Below are 22,717 nucleotides of genomic sequence, written 5' to 3' on the forward strand. Positions count from 1 at the left end.
ATATATGATGATAAACATGTAAACGAAGAAAGTTTTCAAATCGTATTTCCCAATTGTGAAAACGCATTAGTTTTGCAAAAACATGCACGAACATGTGTACGAACATGAGATTATTAAAAACTTGATTTTGTAAATTCAAATAAACATAACAAATTAATTCCAAAATTGATAAAACTTTGGAAAACATTTATAAACATGAAATTTAACATGTTAGAAAAGTAATTTCTCAAATTTAGTTTCCCATTTGTGAAAACTCATGTATTTTGCAAGTGTGTCCAAAACATAAAAATGTGATATACATGAAATTTGATGTTTTGACATAAACAATGTTTTGAAACCCTATGAAATAATTTTATAGACTTAATAAAATATATATACAATGATTGTTAAGTCTATAAACTAAAACTTGTGTATATATATAACTATATATATAAAAACCAAATATGTGTGTGTATATATGATTGAGCTTAAAGTACTAACACACATAATATAAAACCTAAACTAAATATACCCAAACTTGATAGATCTTTGATGTAGCTCAACTTGGTACACTTGCGGATGAAGCTAGAACTTGGATTTTTAATTTGAATTACATAGGCTTCACTCCATAATTCCGCCAACCTCCATTGGATATGATCGTGAATGTGCAATTTCATCCTTCCTCCAACTCATTGTTTGCCTAGAATAAATATGAAAATACAAACACTAGACAAACAACATTAGAAGTAAATTGTTTGTTAAACATCATTAAAACAAGAAGGCCAACAGAAGCTTCTCATGAATATAGTGCTCTTGAAAGTTTTGCTTCATTACTTTGCCTCCACCTCCTTGAATATTGTCGTTATAGCTCATTTTCCATCCAATCCTCTATGAAAGGTGCTAATGATATGTGATCTACAATATAGCTCAATAAACGATTAGCATCAATAATAATGTTTGTAAATTATCATCAAAACAAAGGACCTAACAATCTCCCCCTTTTTTATGATGACAAACAACCATTGTGCAAGAGTAAGTAAAATTAACTATTTGACTTATAAATAGTTGCTCCCCCTATCTGTAAGGCTCTCCCTTACTATGTGCACAAATGAGGAGATTTCTCTCCCCCTTTGTCACCATCAAAAATGGGATAAAATAAAGACAATATGCATGCTAAAAACCCACACAAGTGCACATCAAGTGTTGGTCTACCCGTGTCTCCCTAAAGTGTTAGGAATTACGACCTACCTCTAGACATTACCACCTACCCCACTCCTCTTGGGACAACCCCGATCTCTTACCTCTACACTCCTCTTGGTACCCATGTGTGTTTAAGCATGGCTTGACATTTTAGGATCAAGAAAAAAAATGTAGATATGACAATGGTAGAGCAAAGAATTAAAAACCAAAATAGGCATAAAAAATATTTTTAAAGGATGCACATGCCTAATTCCTTTCTAATACAGCAAAAATCAACTTCACAAAGGGGTTTGGTAAAGATATCCGCTAATTAAGATTTGGTGTCAATGTAAACAAGAGAAATATCTTTCCGTTCAACTTGATCACGCAAGAAGTGATGCTGTATATCTATATGTTTGGTTCTAGAATGCAAAACGGAATTTTTTGAGATATTGATAGCACTAGTATTATCTTAAAAAGGTTTTGTATCATGAAAGTATAAATCAAAATCAACCAAATTTTGTTTCATCCGCAAAAATTATGCACAACATAAGCCGGCGGCAATGTATTCCGCTTCCGTAGTGGACAAAGCAACACAATTTTATTTTTTGGATGCCCAAGATACAAGTGAGTTAACCAAAAATTGACAAATACCACTCGTACTTTTGCAGTCCACCCTACAACCGGCAAAGTCGGCATCATAATAGCCACAAAGATCAAAAGATGTATTTTTAGGATAAAACAAACCAAGTTCTAAGGTGACATTAATGTATTTAATAATCCTTTTAACCGTAACCAAATAAGATTTTTTAGGAGAAGCTTGAAAACATGCACATGCACAAACACTAAACATGATATCCGGTCTACTAGTGGTGAGATAAAGAAGACTACCCATCATACATCGATATAGCTTTTGGTGGACCTTTTCACCGCTTTCATCCGCATCCAACTTAATGGTGGTGCTCATTGGAGTTGGGGCATGTTTTGAATTTTCCATCCTGAATTTTTTTACCAACTCCCTAGCGTATTTGCTTTGTGATACGAAGATGTCATCATTAGATTGCTTAACTTGGAGGCCAAGAAAGAAAGTGAGCTCTCCCATCATACTCATCTCAAATTGATCTTGCATTACTTTAGAAAAGTCCTTGCATAAAGATTCATTAGTGACACCAAAAATAATATCATCTACATAAATTTGAACTAAAATGAAATCATTTTTTCGTTTTCTAATAAAAATAGTGTTATCAATTGTTTCTTTTGAAAAACTATTTTTAATGAGAAAACTTGAGAGGCGAGCATACCAAGCTCTAGGATCTTGTTTTAACCCATATAAAGCTTTTTGAACCTGGTATACATGATTTGAAAAAGATGAATCAATAAAGCCGGGGAGGTTGCTCAACATAAACCTCTTCTTCAATAAAACCATTTAAGAAAGCACTTTTGACATCCATTTGAAATAATTTAAAATTTTTGAAACTTGCAAATGCCAAAAATATGCTAATAGATTTCAATCTTGCAACCGGTATAAAAGTTTTATCATAGTCTATGCCCTCCTCTTGATTGTATCATTGGGCAACTAAACGAGCTTTATTTCTAGTTACTATGCCTAACTCATCAAGCTTATTTCTAAAAACCCATTTAGTTCTAATAATAGAAGTATTATTTGGTCTAGGAACTAATTTTCAAATATTATTTCTTTGAAAGTTATTCAACTCTTCATGCATAGCTAAAATCCAAAACTCATCTTTCAAAGCATCATCAATACGTTTAGGTTCTATTTAGGATAAAAAGGCTACATTACCACATTCACTCATTACTTTTGAGCGAGTCAAAATGCCTTTGGATGAACTCCCTATAATTTGGTCTTTAGGGTGATCTGGTGCAAACTTCCAAGCCTTGGGGAGTTCTTCTTGAGTTTGTTCATTTATATTCTTCCCATCAACTTGTGTGTTCATTGAGGATTTATCATTTAGTTACAAGAGCTTCATTCCTTCCTCAACCTCATCATCATCCCTAGGCAAATTTTCTTGCAAACCAATATTAGATTCATTAAAAGTAACGTTTATAGACTCTTCAACAACGAGTGTTCGCTTGTTAAAAACTCTATAAGCCTTACTTCTAGGAGCATATCCCAAAAATATCCTAACATCAATTTTTGAATCAACCTTATCATAGTGGTCTTTAGTATTTAAGATAAAGCATTTACAACCAAAGATACGAAAATATCCAATATGTGGAGTTTTATAGTCATTAACAATAATAATAACAGTAGTAAATAATCAAGTATTAGTTTAACAATTTAATTTATAATTGTATGTATGGAAAATTGCAAAGAAGAGAATAAAGAAAATTTGACTTTGATTCCTTTGATCTCGGTTACAATTTGATTACAAAAGAGAGGAAAACGAATTTGGTTTTCCCCTTTGTTTAAAACTGGGTTCTTCTTGGCAGCGATGGAGTGCTTCCTTCGATTGATTGCGTCGAACTTGCTCTGCGTTGACGATCCGACCGTCTTTATCTCGTGGGAACGATGAAATTTCGTAGAAAGTTTTATGAATAACTCTGGATGAGTTTAAGAACTCTGAACGAGTTTGAACTCTGTGAATAGAGTTGTTGGAACCGAAAATTCGGTTAAGGATCAAGCTGTTTTTTCTGTTGTCGAAGAATCCTCTCAGATTTGATCTTCTGAGGTTGATTCAAAAATCCTCTGTCCAAGGATTTCGTTGCTGTTGTTGCCGAATCTCCAAACCTGAGTGGTTTTGATGATAAAGAATCCAACCTCTGATCTGATTATCAAAAATCCGATCTTTTAACTCTGTCGAGTTTGTTGATATTTTATAGGGGGATAAGGGGTTGTAACTGACCCCTATATCCGCTCCTACGTGGGCGAAAATCCCTCAGAACGTGGGATAAACGGTTCTGAAACCGTTCGACTAGCATTCAGATGTTTGAATAAGTCAAACACCCATTCTGGCGTTTAGAACTCAACTTCGTGTTCTTTGAATTGAGACGCGAAGTTGGGTGTTAGCTGAACACCATTGAACGCGAGGGTCGCTCGCGTTTGGTTTGTGCCTTGATGGCACGAGGGTCGCTGTTGGTTGAACACCATTGAACGCGAGGGTCGCTCACGTTTGGTTTGTGGCTTGGTGACGCGAGGGTCGCCGTTGGTTGAACACCATTGAACGCGAGGGTCGCTCACGTTTGGCTTGTGCATTGACGACGCGAGGGTCGTCGTTGGTTGAACACCATTGAACGCGAGGGTCGCTCACGTTTGGCTTGTGCATTAACGACGCGAGGGTCGCCTTCATTTCCAAATTGGTGACGCGGTGATGACATCCGCGTTTCAGAAGGAGCCATTTGACTTGTAACTTCTTCTGTAGAGCGTTGCAAGGACCGTTGTTCAATAATCCTAGCTTTTAGCTGTTGTGGGGTGTGAAAGCCGTCAGATTATAACTTTCACTGTAGATTGTGAAGACTGATGCATAGAGTTTTCATCAATCGTCAGAAGTGTCGTTGAATTGTAACTCTTCTCGATCTATGTGAAAAGCCCTCGATTCGCAACTTTCGTTCACCGACCCGAAAACTATTTGATTGTAGCTTTCGTTGTAGGAGCTAGACGGGAATCAACATCCATAGTGTCTTAAAGATGAATATTCGCCCACAGCTCTCTACCAAGCAACTCACCAACTGAGTCCAACCTTTTATTTCTGAAATCGTCCCACTACTCATCAACATCTCATGCTGTTGTCCCAGCCATCAAGATCAATCATCTCAGAAATGAGGTCGTGTTTGTGGCAATTGTGGAGTTGCGGATGCAGTGATTAGGAAGTCGTCTGATTGTGACCTCCATTGTCGGAGCTTGTTTGGATAAGCTATCTATTGTGATTTTTAGACCGCCTACAAAAATATTTTGGCTAATCATAAGAGTTTATCATTGTGCGTGCTATCTCTTGTATAGTTCTATTTTTCCGTTCAACAATACCATTTTGTTAGGATATTCTAGGAGCGGAAAACACATGTGTTATACTACAATGAGCACAACAATCATTAAAGAATTTGTTTTGAAATTCTGCACCATGATCACTTCTAATTTTAACAACTTTTAAATCTTTTTCATTGTTAATTCTTTTTACAAAATGAGAAAACTCTTCAAAACATTCATCTTTATTAGCAAGAAAAATTACCCATGTAAAGCGGGAAAAATCATCAACAATAATAAAAATATAGTGTTTTTCTCCAAGAGAGGCAACACACATGGGTCCAAAGAGATCAAAATGTAATAATTGTAAAGGTTTAGAAGTGGATACCTTATTTATGGATTTGAAAGAAGTTTTACTTTTTTTACCCTTGGCGCATTCCTCACAAGAAGAATCCTTAATATAAGATAGATTTTGTAATACTCTTACTAAATTCTTCTTGAGTAGCTTAGATATAAGCTTCATGTTAGCATGTCCAAGTCTCTTGTGCCAAATCCAAGGATCCCCATCCACCACGGTAAGACACTTAACATCTTGATCTATTAGCTCATTCATCTCAAAAATATAAACATTAGATCTTCTAAAAGCAACAAAAATAACTTTATCATTCATACTAACAATACATTTATCCAGTTTAAAAGAGATGTCAAAGCCTTTGTCACTTAATTGACTAATGCTAAGAAGATTGTGATTTAGTCCTTTAACAAAATAAACATCCTTAATTATGGGATAAGGTATCTTACCAATAGAACCGATTCCTACGATTTTACCTTTCTCGTCGCCACCGAAGGAGACATTGCCTCCTTCAATCATTGATAGGGTTGCAAATAATTTTTTATTGCCCGTCATGTGATAAGAGTAACCACTATCAAGGTACCACAACTCCTTATATCTTATGCGAGATGTTCCTTACATGTAAACAAGTTGTAGAACCTTTAGGTACTCAAGTTTTGGGTCCTTGAGTATTAATATTTTTGGTACCCTTTGTTGACCCTATAGTTTTGATGATGATTTGTCAAACAATTTATCGCTAATATATTCTCTAGTTTTTGTGTTTCTCTTTTTAGGTATTTCAACACACGTCAATCAAGCGTTAAAAATTCAAGTTCATTTGTGTGGATTTACCTAGGTATATGTTTGGTTTACTTACATATATTGTACGATTATATCTAAGCTCAATATATGTACACTTAACACGATTTTTGACGTTTTCTATCATATAAATGATTTTTCATCAAACGTTGTTACAATATCTTTTATCTCATGTTTACAGCTCTTTCATACTTCATTATATACGTATAATACATGGCATAATATATATATACATATTTACAAGCCTTATGTTAGTTTTCATGTTTACGAAAAATAGGTTTTCTGAACACTTTTCAAAAATAGGGAGTTTTCACAAACGAAAATTAATTTTCCAAAAATTCCTTTTCAAACATGTTTATTTCATCACTTAGAAATTTTCTCCAAAGTTTCACTATTTTTGGATTTAATTTGATATTTTTAATAAATTTTCAAAACAGCCCTAAAACCTGTCAATATGCCATATATCAGATTTCGGTCGACCGGTGCGGTCGACCGCCAGTTGAATTTTTCTAAGCTCATTTGTTTTCCGGTCGACCGCCGCGGTCGACCGCCAGCTTTATTTTTTCATACTCTGAGTTTTTGAGCTTCGCGGTCGACCGGACCGGTCGACCGCCGAACTGTCAGAACTTTACAACGGCTAGTTTTTACAGCTGTTTTCAAATTGGGTTTTTGGTCTTTTACTTATGTTTTTGCTGTTGTATTGGGGTGCTATATATACCCCATTGCTGCTCTTCTTCTATATATCCAAGAAATCCATGTTTTGTGTTTAACAAAATATTAAGTGTGTTTAAGAGTTGTTTAATAGTTGATTTCATCAATCCGTTTTCAAGAAAAGTTTTTCTACAACAAGAAGTGGCCTTCAAATCCTATTGGAATCATCTCTACTGTTCTTCTTGTTTGAGAAGTCTTCTAAACTCTTATATAGCTTGTTATTTCATTTTCATTTCATTTAGCTATATTTATTAAGTTTTATTCACTGTTATCACACACACTTATTGAGCTTAATATTTTCATACCATATAGTGTGGGTTGTGGGGTGTGATTTAGTGAGTGTGAGCTTCATTGTGGTCTCACTTGTTATTTGAGAACAAATCATTGTATTTAACTTTTATTTGTGAGAATCACTTGTAATACACTTGTACACCGAGAGAAGTGTGAGGCGAGATACGGGGTCGAATCCAATAGGAGTGGCATCGGTTGACGAACCTAGGGAGAGGTTGTAACCGAGCACTTGAGGAGGAGGACACGGGGTAGGTTCCTACACTTAGTGTGTAAAGTGTGATTGCATAGTATCTGTGTAGTGTGAGAGTTTTCGGTGATCTTGTAAACCGAGTGTGTAGAAGTTCCGGCTTCCAAACTGGATTGTGATAGTGGATATCTCCTCAAGGTGAGGAGCGGGGACGTAGGTCGTGGTGACCGAACCTCGTAAACATATCGTGTGTTTGTGTTTTGCTTAGCGTATATTTTATTCATCATTATTGTTCATATCCATATCATATTTCTTATTGCAAGAACAAATTGATCAACTTAATTTTAATTAGCTTTTAATTAAGATTAGATTAGCATAAGACCCTAATCACCCCCTAGGGTCTAACAATTAGTATCAGAGCTTGGTGCTCTTTGATTTAAGGACTAACCGCCTTGAGTTAAATATCCAAGTTATTGTATTTGTGCTAGTCTAATTTTAATTACATTGTGCTTTTTGCATTTTATCTTTATGGATATGTATGATTCATCTTGTTTAGGATATGCTATTAATATTGCTCCTCGTTTTGATATTTTTCCCTATGCTCAATAGCGTATTAGATTCAAACTTTTCGTTCAATCTAAACAATTTGATTTATGGGAAATTATTGAGGAAGCCTATGTTGTTCCCATTTTGGAAAAATCCAAATGGTGCGAAAATGATAAAAGATTGTTTAACATGAATAAGCTTTTGTTAGAACATTTGATTAACGCTTTTCACTCATTGTTTTCTAACAAATTTGCTAATTTTGATAGTGCTTACGCTTTATGGAAACTTATTTAAGCACATGAAGGGAAATTGGAGGCTATTCAACAAGCGTTGGAAAATCCCGCTTTGAGTTCTAAGGAAGCCTCATCTCCATGTACAATTCCACTAGGTGATAACCCTAGTGAGGTATGCGATAACGATGATATTATTACTTTTGATGAACTTGCTCTTGAGTTTGAAAAATTACACAATTGCTATATTGATGTAAAGAGTAAGTATGTTAATATGAAATCCACTCATGAAACACTAGCTACTAAGTTTAATTTTATTGCAAATGAAAATATAATTCTTAAAGAATGCAATGAAAATTTGAAAATTGAAAATGCTAGTTTGCTTCATGAAAAACGTGATGCTATGTTAGAAGTAGATAAGTTAAAATCTATGATGAGTAATCTTGTTTATCCTACTTCTAGTAGCAATGCTTGTATGCACAATGATGAGTTGAATCAAATGAGAAAAAGAATATCTACCTTAGATTCAACACTAAATACTTGTATTGCTAATAATAAAAAGCTTATGGACTTATGTTCAAAGTTCAATGATAATTCTTCTAAGAAACCTATTCACTATGCACATATGTATGACAAAATTCACAAATGCTCTATTTGTGGTTTTAAAGGCCATTTAGCTCAATTTTGTCATAATGCACCAAAAATTGATAAGCCTATTAATGATTGTACATCCCATCAAGCTTCTTCATCACATACGCATGTACACACACATAGTGTAAATCATAAACATGCTCATGTGTATAAATGTGATTATTGTGGTCGTTTTGGTCATTTGGCCATGTTTTGTTTCGATTTGAAAAGAAATTCTCGTTTGCAAAATAATTACAAAGAAAAATCTATTTTTGCAAATGAACCATGTGCATCTCATTTTGGTCAACGTAAACCATTCAAACCTCTACATTACACAAATTGCAATCGTATGGGTCATGTTTACAATTTTTGTTTTGACTTATAGCTAAAAACCTTTATATACATTTTATAAAATATTTGGTATATTATAAAACAAATTTCTTAAAGGTTTAAATTGAAAATCTCTCAAAATCAAGTTTTTACATTGCCTGTACATTTTATTTTCTCGCGGTCGATCGACGAAGTCTCTGTAAGTTGTTTCGATCGACCGCGTCGGTCGACCGACAGAGAGTTTTCAGCATCGATTTTTTGATTTTATCGGGTTTCGGTTTTTTTTGGATAACTGTTTTGGACCCGAACTCTTCACCACCATTGATCTAATCATTGAGTCAATCCCAGCCCTTCCTTCATCTTCTCTATGACCCGACTTCTCATTTCTTCCCCATTTCGAAAATTTTCCCCAATCTGTCGATTCTCTCGGTCGCCTGCATCTATCGACCGCTGCTCTCATCCTCCGTCGATCTCTGTCAGATTTTGTGGGTAATTTCTTCTCTCATCTCTTGATTTCATTGCTCAAATGTTTATATTCTCAGTCTAGGGTTTTGGTTTAGGGAATTTTACTTATTGTGTTCAAATTTTTCATTTCCAGGGTTTTTTTAAATTCTGTCCAAACTTCTTTGTAACCCTAGTTGTTTATATCTGTCATCATGCCTCCCAAAAAGAGATCAAAACCTGAATCTAGTTCCTCCTCTACCAAAGCTTCTCATTATGAAGATTTTCTGTTGTTTAAATCCCTAGTTAAAAAATATAGGGAGTTGTGCAAATTAAAAATTATCCCAACCAGATATATCAAATTTAATCACTTAGCCATGTATGACACTCTCATAATTCTTCATGATGTAGGGTTGGCTAAACTGTTAGATGAGGAGCATAAAATTCCTTATTATCCTTTTCTAGTTTACCTGTTTTATGCCAACCTATCTATGTCATCCTCTGCTGATGGTCGTCAGACCATTACTTCATCTGTTAAAGGAGTTCCAATTTCTTTTTCTGCCAACGAACTTGCGGGGATTCTTAAAATCCCAACAAGTGATGTTGACCTCATGTCTATTGAACTTGGTGATCCAGCTGTAAACCAACTCATATTTAAGCCCGATTGCTCTTATCCAATGAACAACAATTCTCTCAATCAAAATGCCAAACTCATTGCTAGAATCGTTGCTCAAAACTTGATTCCTAAAACCGGTAGTTTCGATCATTTTGCTTCTGACAAGATCAATGCTGTATATGCCATATTTGCCAAAATAAAAGTAGATTGGGCAAATGTTTTTCTCAATAACATGGCATCGAAGCATGTCAAATTTCTACCCTTCGGCTCCTTCATCACTCTTATCCTTCAACATTTCGGTGTTGATCTCACCCTTGAACCCAAAATTGAATCTAAGAAAGATTTCTTTGATAGGGTCTCTCTCTCTCTCGTATGCAACTTTCGAGCTCCCTATCTGATCCCGTTGTGCCATCATCTCGATCTAGAGCTTCCACCTCTTCCTCTTCTGATATTTGTGACCGTCTGGATCATCTTGAGACTCAGTTCTCAAGCGTTCAGAAGCAAGTCTCAACTATCCAAAGGGATGTTAGGACCATTCTATCTTATCAGCGTCAGTCTCTCGGGATTCCAGATCCCTCTTCTAGTTCTGAGTCTGATTCTGAGGAGGGCTCTGCTGATGGCTCAGGCTCTTCTGATGGTGATGGTGATGGTGATGGTGATGGTGATGATTGATCTTGCTGATTATTGGAGTTCTTTTAATTGATTTCTATGCTTATGGTGATGTTCCGTTTTGAGTTGTAAAACTTGATATCTATGTTTTTTTTTTGTTTGAGTGTAATAACTCTCTATTAGTATGGAACTATGTGACTTTTTATGTATGGTTTGTTGTCTTATGAAACAAACTATGATTATGCAAAACTATGTAGTTTCTAAATGCTTAAGTGATGATTTGTGATTTATTGTGTTAGTTTATCTTTTGTTTCTAAATGCTTAAGTGATGATTTGTGATTTATTGTGTTAGTTTATCTTTTCTGTGATCAATGCATGGTTGAAACAAATGTTCATGTTTTGTTTGTGGAAAATAAGTTGCTAATGATGAGTTCCTTGATTTATATACTGTTTATGATTATTTTTGATGGATAATTATTGTTTAGCTCCTATATATGTTCAATAGATGTCATTTATTCAATTTGACAGGGGAAGCTTTTGGTATACATTTTTTATTATCTGTGCTTATATGCAGGGGGAACGTTGCTCCTATTTTTTTTCCCTTTTTGATGTTGTCAAAGGGGGAGAAAAATCCACATATGGTTTACAAATTAATTCATACTAATATATGGTTTATGTGATCATTCATGTATGATTTATTCATGTTTGGCTTATATGTGGGTTATTAGTTTATAATTCATATTCATGTATAAATTGTTTGCCATCATCAAAAAGGGGGAGATTGTTGACTCTATAGTTTTGATGATGATTTGTCAAACAATTTATCGCTAATATATTCTCTAGTTTTTGTGTTTCTCTTTTTTAGGTATTTCAACACACGTCAATCAAGCGTTAAAGATTCAAGTTCATTTGTGTGGATTTACCTAGGTATATGTTTGGTTTACTTACATATATTGTATGATTATATCTAAGCTCAATATATGTACACTTAACACGATTTTTGACGTTTTCTATCATATAAATGATTTTTCATCAAACGTTGTTACAATATCTTTTATCTCATGTTTACAGCTCTTTCATACTTCATTATATACGTATAATACATGGCATAATATATATATACATATTTACAAGCCTTATGTTAATTTTCATGTTTACGAAAAACAGGTTTTCTGAACACTTTTCAAAAACAGGGAGTTTTCACAAACGAAAATTAATTTTCCAAAAATCCTTTTCAAACATGTTTATTTCATCATTTAGAAATTTTTCCCAAAGTTTCACTATTTTTGGATTTGATTTGATATTTTTAATGAATTTTCAAAACAGCCCTAAAACCTGTCAATATGCCATATATCAGATTTCGGTCGACCGGTGCGGTCGACCGCCAGTTGAATCAACGGCTAGTTTTTACAGCTGTTTTCAAATTTGGTTTTTGGTCTTTTACTTATGTTTTTGCTGTTGTATTGGGGTGCTATATATACCCCATTGCTGCTCTTCTTCTATATATCCAAAAAATCCAAGTTTTGTGTTTAACAAAATATTAAGTGTGTTTAAGAGCTGTTTAATAGTTGATTTCATCAATCCGTTTTCAAGAGAAATTTTTCTACAACAAGAAGTGGCCTTCAAATCCTATTGGAATCATCTCTACTGTTCTTCTTATTTGAGAAGTCTTCTAAACTCTTATATAGCTTGTTATTTCATTTTCATTTCATTTAGCTATATTTATTGAGTTTCATTCACTGTTATCACACACACTTATTGAACTTAATATTTTCATACCATATAGTGTGGGTTGTGGGGTGTGATTTAGTGAGTGTGAGCTTCATTGTGGTCTTAATATTTTCATACCATATAGTGTGGGTTGTGGGGTGTGATTTAGTGAGTGTGAGCTTCATTGTGGTCTCACTTGTTATTTGAGAACAAATCATTGTATTTAACTTTTATTTGTGAGAATCACTTGTAATACACTTGTACACCGAGAGAAGTGTGAGGCGAGACACGGGGTCGAATCCAATAGGAGTGGCATTGGTTGATGAACCTAGGGAGAGGTTGTAACTGAGCACTTGAGGAGGAGGATACGGGGTAGGTTCCTACACTTAGTGTGTAAAGTGTGATTGCATAGTATCTGTGTAGTGTGAGAGTTTTCGATGATCTTGTAAACCGAGTGTGTAGAAGTTCCGGCTTCCAAACCGGATTGTGATAGTGGATATCTCCTCGAGGTGAGGTGCGGGGACGTAGGTCATGGTGACCGAACCTCGTAAACATATCGTGTGTTTGTGTTTTGCTTAGCGTATATTTTATTCATCATTATTGTTCATATCCATATCATATTTCTTCTTGCAAGAACAAATTGATCAACTTAATTTTAATTAGCTTTTAATTAGGATTAGATTAGCATAAGACCCTAATCACCCCCCCTCTAGGGTCTAACACCCTTGGGTACCCACATTAACTCATAATGATCATTATTATTTTTAATCCTACAATGAGTAAAAATATGACCATATTTCATGCAATATGTGCATAAAAACTTTTTCTTGTATGTAGAAGCATGAGATTGATGATACCATTTTCTACCAACATGATGATGACTAGAATGAGCATGATTAGATTTAATTCCAATGTTTTCATTTTCTAATCTCTCAACTTTAGATCTTAGTTATTTGTTTTCAAAGTCTAGATCTCCTATCATCTCATCTTTTAGAGCAAGAGATGATTGTAGTTGCTCAAACTTAGAGTCACAAGAAACATGCAACTTTTTGAATCAAGAATATTCTTTTGCTAATTTCTTAAATTCAAATTTTAATTCTTCTAAAGTCGCTTCTAATTCACATTGCATATAAAGAGATTCACTTTCGGTTTCGGATTGTACCTCATCTTCATGAGCCATGAAACAAACGTTCCGATCATGAAGAGCAATCTTGGCGCCCTCATCATCACTATCCGAATCACTTGGTTCGGATTTATCCCATCCGGCATATAGAGCCTTCTTCTTCTTGTATTTCAAGTACTTCTCCTTAAGCTTAGGATAATCCTTGGCGAAGTGTCCCGGTTCGTTGCATTCAAAGCATTTACCTATACGAGAAGAAAATTTATTGTTAGATCGATTCTTAAATTTTTTGTTCATTTTAATTAGTCTTGATATCCTTCTAAATAGGTGTACCACTTCTCTAGAGACATCATCTTTACTATCCGAGGAGGATGAATCGTCAATTGCTCCCTTGAGAGCTATGGAAATGATTTTTGGGGTGACTCCTTGGTTGCCTTTGGGGGTGCTTCTTCCTTCTCCTTAACCTTCTTCTCATGGACTTTGAGCTTGCCAATGAGTCCATCAAGAATGAGAGTAGATAGATCATGTGCTTCTTCAATGGCCGTAGCTTTAAGTTCCCAAGCCGGCGTAAAAGAGCGAAGAATTTTGTAGCACATCTCTTGATTCTCCAAGACCTTGTCAAGACCATGCAATTCATTTATAATAATATTAGTGAACCGAGAAAATATAGAGTCAATAGATTCACTTGGAAGCATTTTGAATAGTTCATAATCATGCATGAGACCACTAATCTTAGACTCCTTCACTTGGGGGGTTCCCTCATGGGTAATGCATAACTTCTCCCAAATTTTGTGTGCGGTTGCACATGTAGAAACTCTCTTGTACTCATTGGGGTTAAGTCCACAAATTAGTGTATTCATGACCTTAATGTTAAGGTTGGTTAGGTTTCTTTCATCTTTGGTCATTTTACCACTATCCTTTTTGACATATTTCTTTTCTACGATTTCTAAAATATCAAGGTCAATGCATTGCAAATAAATTCTCATCCTAGCCTTCCAATAAGCAAAGTTGCTACCGGTGAAGAGGGGTGGTCTAGTGGTGGATTGACCTTCTAGCATATGCATATTCATTGAAGCCTCCATAATAATCTTTTCTCTAAGGGTTTTAAGCCTAACAATAGTAGAGACCTTGCTCTGATACCAATTGAAAGGCCCTAGAGGGGGGTGAATAGGGCTTATGGACCAATAATATGCAATTAAAAATTTTTTCAATAAACCACATACAAATATGAAATACAATGACAATAAAAGAGAGTAGAGATAGAGATAGTTAGCCAATTGATGACACGTCGTATGTTTACGGGGTTCGGTCCGCTGACCTACGTCTCCGCTCCCCACTCTCAAGGAGAAATCCACTACACACCCGATTTGGAAGCCAGAATTTCTTCTACACAATGATCTCCACCGAGATCTCGCAACCACATAGTCGATCTCCACGAGATCAAGCTCACAACAGTAGCAAATGAAAGAAAAACCCTCTCTTTACAGTAACCCTATGGCAAGAAGAGAGATTGCACTGAAGCTTGGGATGTGAACTTCGAAATAGTGAAGAACAAGATTGAAAGTTGAAGCTCTTTGAAAACACAAACTTAAACACAAGAGATTTGCAATAATACTTGGGTTACTGAAGTAGTTGGGGTATTGAGTATTTATAGGAAGAGAATACAACAGCCAAAACCCTAAGGAATTAGCAGAAATCCCACAGAAATTGAGAAACGAATTCTGAAAAAAACTAACCATTACTGTACCCATCAGTCGACTGACGGGAAGCATCAGTCGACTGATGAGCTGATCGTTGTATACGATTTCCAGCTCATCAGTCGACTGACGATCATTTCAGTCGACTGACGACCTGGTCAGTCGACCAAAACAGAACATAGACTTATTGATGATTCCAGATACTTTCATCTGTCGACACATCAGTCGAGTGATTTTATCAGGCGACTGATCAGTCGACTGATAATAAGTTATCAGCTTGAAATGATTTTGAAATTGAGTTTCAAAGCTCTGTAAAAAATAGTAAATAAATTCCAAAAGTTGTGAAACTTTGTAAACAGTTTATAAACATTTTAACAAACTTGTTTAAAATGAATTTTTCAAAAAGGTCCTCATATTTGTGAAAATCACTGTTCTAGCAAAAGTAACTAAATACGAGTTTTTGAAATTGTACAAGTGTGTTATCCCATGAGCTTCAAATGTAATCAACTAACTACTTGCCTACATTTAATACTAGAGAGAAAACAAAATAGCAAATATCCCTCACATATGAGTACATGGCTTGAGTCTTGATACATGGCTTTGCTTCATTACTTTGCCTCCACCTCCTTGAATATTGTCGTTATAGCTCATTTTTCATCCAATCCTTCATGAAAGGTGCTAATGATATGTGATCTATAATATAGCTTAATAAACGATTAGCACCAATAATGGTATTTATAAATCATCATCAAAACAAAGGACCTAACAGAGATTGGGAGATGGGTGATGTTCATCTTCCTAGAGACTTGTACAATGATGTTCTGGTCAGCAGAATCATTGTATTACAATCCAAGTTGGCATTTATTTCCATTTTTTTGATTAGGTTGGAGGAAATGTAGAAAAAAATTTCAGACTGAAATTGGAGCTTTGACAGATTTCACTGCGGGTCTTTGTAGGGACATTTTTCATATTTGTCTTGTTCTCATATTCCTCTATACTGTATCTTGGTTTTTCCTTTATTTGATTGGATTTTTTTAGGTGATTGTAAGATTTCTAGTTTCTAGTTGATGCTTAAAGTGGATATGTGGATGTCATGTTAAATATTGTAAATGCTAAGTGGTGTTTCATAAATGTTATATCTGCAAATTTACAAATTGTAACTTTACGGATACATGGATGACAAGTTATTACGTGGTATATGGCAGTTTATTAAATGTAAATGTGCAGATATTACTATATGGATTACATGCAAGAGCGATGTCTGGCATGTTTTGCACTTTAGTGTAAGTGCAGGTTGGTTTTTGAGACATAAGATTCAACAAGATCACATGTGAGAGGAACTAATGTGTTAACCTCAATTAAATTTTTATAGTATTCTACAGATCTGAGGAAGGGTGCACAATTGCACGTATTGTATCAGAAAATGTGATGGGAAAAAATGAATACATTATGTAAAAGGGGAAGCTAATTCAAATAGCTTCCTCTTGTTTTCGTTTTTTACCTTTTTAATATCGATTGATTACTATAATACAATATTTTTTTAAAAAGTATTCTTGGTTGGAGTACAACCTTGCATTTAACGTTTGTGCTTATGTTTGCAATGTTTGCTTGTGAAAGGCTGGAAATCCAGTGCAAGTTGGAGTTTTCCTCATGGTAAAAAGAGCAAAGATGAGGAAGATCATACATGTACTATCCGAGAAGTAAATAAAATTCATGATTCTCTCTTTCCAATTACTCCAACATTATATATAATTGCATAACTAGTCCCAAGTGCTGCATTATTCACATTGTTCTCTGAGCAGGGATGCGAAGGGGTCTGTTCTTCTTGAAGTTGGGAATAAATATGTAAAATATGAATAGGCTTGAAATAGGAGGCGGAAAAAAGGAACCACGTAAAAGATCAATCACATAGCTTGAAATATCAGATCTACAAAAAATAATCTATAAAATCCCTCAAGTACAAGTTATATGTTTCATCACTCACTGATAGCCTTATAACCCAGTTTCCTGTTATTTGACATTTAGAAGCACTTATGTTCTCAAGTGCCTGGGCTATCTTGAACCAAAACTTTTGATCTCTTTATTTATATCTTCACATTGGTTCCACTCCGATAGAATGAATTCAGCAATCAAAGTTCTACGGAACCTTTTAATGTAGACCTAGACAACAAACAAACCATGAAAATTAGCAATCACAAATAAATACAATACATGAGGTGACAATATTTAGCTTTCATCCATGTACATACCGGGCTTATATCAACTCTCATATGACTTTCATCCCAATATTCCATAAACTTTAATGTATAAAGTCCACAATCAATCCTAATAGTTCAAGTTCATAAAAGCAACAAAATGTAACTATGTTCATTATAGGATCATAAAATATGGAATTGAAGAAAATTTTATAGAATGTCTTACGAATTAATTTGTTGCAGCATATCTTGAACTATAGTCTAATCCCAAGTAGTAATATCTACATGTCTTAATAATGCGGCCATCTCAGGGGATTGTAATTTAGCAACTTTAATACATGCTTGGATTCTGTGCATCTATAAGATATCAAAAGAGACAATGGTCAAACTTATTCATTCAAAATAATGAATGTGAGTATTTAGTTTGTACTTACAAAAAACATGCTAACTGTCTTGTATTGTGATTCAACCATTCCACCGAGCATCGAGTTTAAGATTTGGAACTTCCTAAATTGAGGGAGCATAAAAACAACATATCAATGATTTCCTTCACTATTTGTAGGAAAAAACACCTATAAAAACATGGATAATTAAAAAGACTTATTCATAGAGTTATCAACTGAAATATTTGAGAAACTTTGTAGGGAATATAAACATAATAGTAAATATATCATATCAGATGATATTATTTCACGAACATCATTAGCATATTTTTTATATTATGAAATAATGATGTTACTCCTTATTGCGCATTTCTTTGAAGAAAGACATACGCGAAGCATGATTGATAGCTAATCTTATTGTTGTTGAAGTTCTGATTACTGCTCCGTAGTCTAAGCAAATATGTATATGCATCAATTATCTAAAAAAATATAATTTTAAATCACCAAGTTACTATTTACATTCACCAAACCAAAGTCAAAATGCAAAGAATAACTTTATGATTACCACAAATGCATTTGATTTTAAATAGAATAAAGAATAAGTACCTCATTTGATAACAATGCATCAGTTCCAAAGTTTCCACTTGCAAGCAAAGGCTTCAAATATTCACTAGTGAGAATGATATCATATATTTGAACAAAAGACTTAATTTTCTCTCCTTTACTTACATATGCCTTGTAATAAGTTATAGCAAGTACTTCATCTTGTGTAAGTCTTGGAGGTAGTAAGTCAGGATCTTCCTTTTCTGCTCTCTGAAAAGCAGATATGATTTTCTCTTCATGTGAATGTGTATTATGTTGGCACATGTTGATAGTATACTCAAGTTCCTTTGATTTTTTTTGTGCAAATGATATTTTTTCTGTACACTTCTTAATGGTTTCATATTTTCTAATGTAGCTTGAGGCTTCTTGCTGCTTTGCCTTTGCTCATGATGAGGTGACACATAAGTCTCACCATTCATCCATTCTGAATCCATATTAGGAGGTTCCCCTTTGCTCATGATGAGGTGACACATAAGTCTCACCATTCATCCATTCTGAATCCATATTAGGAGGTTCCATATTTAAATCTACATGAACACTATTTGGTCTCACCATTCATCCATTCTGAATCCATATTAGGAGGTTCCATATTTAAATCTACATGAACACTATTTGATCTAACGTTACTATCATGGCTAGGTGGATTTCTCCTTTCTTTTTCAAATGATTCTCCTTTAAGACTAATGTGGATATTTCATAATGTTTCTTTAATTCTTTGCATATGATTCTAGAAACAGAGGTTATTAAAAATTAAGTTAGGATATGTGTAAAAATGAAGTTAACAAGTAATATAATGTATAACCAAAATTTTAACATTTGAATATAATTTGCTTTCTCTGATGTCGGATTTGAGTGTGGAAGCATCATCTCTCAACTCGAAGATAGCTTGTGTAATTTCAAGCATAATTTTTTTAATATTATTTTCTAAGCAATGCACACTCCGTTCAACTGAAGCCATACTAAATGATAGCATATGTTTGTCCATGTCATCAAATGTTTCATCTAAAACTATAGGCGTCTAAAAATGCCTATAGGTATCCGCACGTAGCTCGAGACGAAGAGAAGATGATGAACATCATCATCCGGGTCAAGAAGGATTACCCGAGTGGCCCGCACGCTTGTTGGAGTTGGTAGCCCGTAAGCTTGTCGGTCAGCTCCAAGTGCCCGTCGCGCTTGTCAGTCAGTTCTAAGTACCCACCACGCTTGTCGGTCAGCTCCAAGTACCGTAAAGAAGCTAATGAGCGGATGAAGTAAGTTAACGAAGCGTACAGTCAACAAGACGATCAAATACATAAAATGACAGAAAGTACAAGTTCGGGAAAGTCCGGAAATACCAAAAAGATCGGAACTCGTGTGGCGTATAGGTCACCCAAGGGTGACCCACGACAGCGCTGGTCACCGCATGGTGACCCACGCACGCGCGGATCACCGTGGTTTGTCGCGGGCCCAGAACTACCCATAACGTCCAAAAACGTGTTTTAGGCTGTTTTGATCGGTTTTTTTAGTTCTAGAATATCTCTAACTGCTTAGATATCTTATCTAAATGTGGGTGGGTCGTTATTGACTAAAGATAAGGACAAATCTCTCATTCTCATCCAAATAACCGCATCCGGGACCCTATAAATACAAGTCTAGGGCCTCCTTTTAGGGGGGGGAATTATTATCAAGATGAGGAGGTGCTGCCGAGTTGGGGAGCAAGGGAGTACGAATTTAAGAGGAGGCTAGCTGATCTTGGTGAAATTCTTCAGCATAAAGAGGGGTAGTTCGAGAGATCTGAACCCCCCCCATTCCTTAAGATTAGGCTTGGTCTTAATCTAGAAAAGAGTATTGATTTTACTTGGTCGATATCAATACTTTAGCGAATACTTTCTTGGTGAAGTAGGAGCTCTGATTAATCATTCTGCCAATCGGAACCGATCCGTAGGTAGTCCACGGATATCAACATCCTCGGCGCAGGCAAAGATCCCATGCAAACAGAGACTAATAAATAGGATCTGTATGTTGTTTGAAAGAGATTGTAACCAGTTATTTCCATTGTATAAAAGTCTTTTAAAAAAACTAACTTTTTGTTGAGTTTATTGTAATGCCTGAAGTTGTAATAGATTTAATCATAATGAAGAAAACAATTTCTGACCCAAACACGCTGGCGACCACAGTGGGAGCCGACAGCCTTTCTGCGAAGGCTGTTGTGTTGTAACCTCGGATCCGGATCCGGATTGAAAAGAGGTCGAGTACGAGTTCGACCAACAGAAGTTCGAGGAGTATATGTTATCCTCCTCCTCTAGATCCTCCTCCACTCACAAGCGGAGGAAGATCAATGCCCCCGTTGTTGCGATACCTGCACCTTACAATGCCCCTCCGACTCCAACGAGGTCGGATCTGCAAGTCTGGACTCCTCCTCAATCAAGGAATTGAGTATTGAAGGCGCGCTAATCCTATCGAAGAGGGCACGTCAAAGGCAACATTAACGCCTCGCACACCAACTTGCTAAGGCTTTGGAGCCAGTGGACGGGATCTATTACAGGGCGGATCTAAAATTCAGGGAATACCAAGCATCCCAATAGCGAGCAAACGCCCACTCCTCCAAATCATCAACAAGTGAATGGATCTAAGTCAAAAGGACCCGTTCAACTCTTGAGGAGCGAATCTAAAAATGTTGCGCACTACTTGTACACACACGAAACCTTGCGCAGGAAGCGCATAAGTTAAAAAACAAGAGGTGGCCAAGGAACCAGCAAAACCATGCCCAGTCTAGAGGCCGAAGCTCAAAACAATGGCCAAAACACAGAAATAACAAGAGACGCGCCCAGGTGTCCCCGGCCGGTGGCGGGTCACCCCAATCTGACTCATGCCTGGGCCGAGCAAGGAGGTGTCCTGCGCCTATTTTTCCGACTCCGATAAATTAGGCTCCTGTTCTGACTGATCCCATACCTTCGGTGAAGTCTCACGGCAACACGAACTTGTCCCGATTCAAAATGACGATGGCGGAACACCTAGGTCCTTTGCACGAGAATTAAAGCAGTGTTCCAATCAAAGAATGCTTAGGCACGATGAATGAACCCCGAGCAACCCATCCAGCTGGGGGTCGCACTTGCCCTTGCAACAAGTCTGAGCCTTCTCGTAATGGGAAAACCCCTATAACAGACCACCTCAAACTGCATGTCGAAGTCCAAGAACCCTTTGAGGTCCCGCGCTCACGAAGGCGTAGCTCAAAACATGCGACTCTTGAGAGCGCTAATAAGACGTCGAATCCCCAGAAGGAAATGTTTTCGTCTGATGGAGATGATGTTATGCCTAGGAAGTCATGCCAACACACGATAGGTTGCTCTGATAATTATGCTGATGAGTTATACTATCGGGCTAGGGGTACAAATAGATCTCGAGAGAGATACCCGGGAGACGGACTCTCATTGTTCGTGTACTAAAATTATCAGGATAGTATTATCAGTGTGTAGCTACCCCAAGGCCGCTCTACAGAGGGTTTCGATATTCCAAAGGCTTTCCTCTGAAGCGTCAAAAACCAAGCCAAAGCGTTTTCGCAAGAAACGATCAATCGTTCAAGAGGACGAACTCCCATAGGTAACCATCAACATGGTCGACAAGGGAAAGTCTACGATTGCTGCAAATGGCTCGAATCTCAATTTTTCTCTAGGAAGAGAAGTTAGTTCGGGAATATCCCAATGAATATCTCAGCTCCAACTAGAAACTGTCGGACATAGCAACTACCCGAGAATCCATGAAAAAACCCATTACGATGATGAGCTATCGGATTCTTGTTCTACAATCGCCTCCGACGACACACTGTCTAGCGTGGGACAAGCTAGGGAAGTGTTTATGATTAACGCCTCGCACACCAACTTGCTAAGGCTTTGGAGCCAGTGGACGGGATCTATTACAGGGCGGATCTAAAATTCAGGGAATACCAAGCATCCCAATAGCGAGCAAACGCCCACTCCTCCAAATCATCAACAAGTGAATGGATCTAAGTCAAAAGGACCCGTTCAACTCTTGAGGAGCGAATCTAAAAATGTTGCGCACTACTTGTACACACACGAAACCTTGCGCAGGAAGCGCATAAGTTAAAAAACAAGAGGTGGCCAAGGAACCAGCAAAACCATGCCCAGTCTAGAGGCCGAAGCTCAAAACAATGGCCAAAACACAGAAATAACAAGAGACGCGCCCAGGTGTCCC

This window comes from Asparagus officinalis, chromosome 2, assembly GCF_001876935.1.
Source record: "Asparagus officinalis chromosome 2, Aspof.V1, whole genome shotgun sequence".
NCBI classification, from domain to species: Eukaryota; Viridiplantae; Streptophyta; class Magnoliopsida; order Asparagales; family Asparagaceae; genus Asparagus; species Asparagus officinalis.